We start from the raw sequence: 838 nt of genomic DNA on the forward strand, positions 1-838 counted from the left end.
GATGGTTTATGCTTTTTTATGTTATAGCAATGAAATCAGTATCATATATCATGAAGACGTATTGCGGCCGAGAATTGCACGAGTTTGGAGACGTGTCCATTAATAATAGGGAAGTAGGTAGTAGATGCTGTGCTTTCTCTAGTCTAAGAAGCCCTCAAGATCTGGAAACAAGCGGGGTTTAGGACTGTGGGGTATTAAATGTATCTACCATATGAAAAGTGCAGTTTTTAGTTAGTGTAGTAATAGAAAGGGAATTATTAGTACATGAGAATCTTCTGCGCTAGTTGTATATTTTGGGGACTTTTTTCCAAGTTCTTAGTCCCATAGACTGTACTGATAATCTGAGAGACAAAAAAAAAATCATATGCTAATTTTTCTCCATTTCCAGAGAAGCAGTAGCAGCAATAAGATGAACGGAAAAAAACATCTTTCCTTGCTTTCTCTCCAGGGACTCTACTGATTTTCTGACAAAAAACAAAAAAACAAACTTATTTTTCCAATATCCCCCCCACACCCCAAAAAAAAGAACTCTCCGTAGCAAAAGTTCTTTTCCGTCACTCTACTCTCTCACGCTTTTCCTTCGGGTCTCAGCCTCTTCGAAACCTCCCAGTCTCTGTTCTGGGCTTCCTTTGGCCTCGTTGAATTGGACGTTTTCGAACTGGCGGGTCTGGGCAGCTTCACGAGGTTCTGGGCGATGTTGATGTTCGGGTCGTATTCGGTGATCAACGTTATCGTTCTGCTTAATCTCCTGATTGCCATGATGTCCACCTCGTACAATATGATCCAGGTGAGTCCCCCCCCTTTTCGCTTCCAGGTGAACCCCACTACGCCGGTTCCG

General features: G+C 42.5%; 1 protein-coding gene across 1 annotated transcript in view; it reads left to right on the plus strand.

Annotated features, from left to right (window-relative positions):
* The window catches only part of LOC119589312 (transient receptor potential protein-like), a 21,475-nt gene that overhangs the window by 14,661 nt on the left and 5,976 nt on the right, over window positions 1–838 (plus strand). The gene's annotated exons all lie outside the window — the stretch shown is intronic.

Source organism: Penaeus monodon, chromosome 25 (genome assembly GCF_015228065.2).
Source record: "Penaeus monodon isolate SGIC_2016 chromosome 25, NSTDA_Pmon_1, whole genome shotgun sequence".
Lineage (NCBI taxonomy): Eukaryota > Metazoa > Arthropoda > Malacostraca > Decapoda > Penaeidae > Penaeus > Penaeus monodon.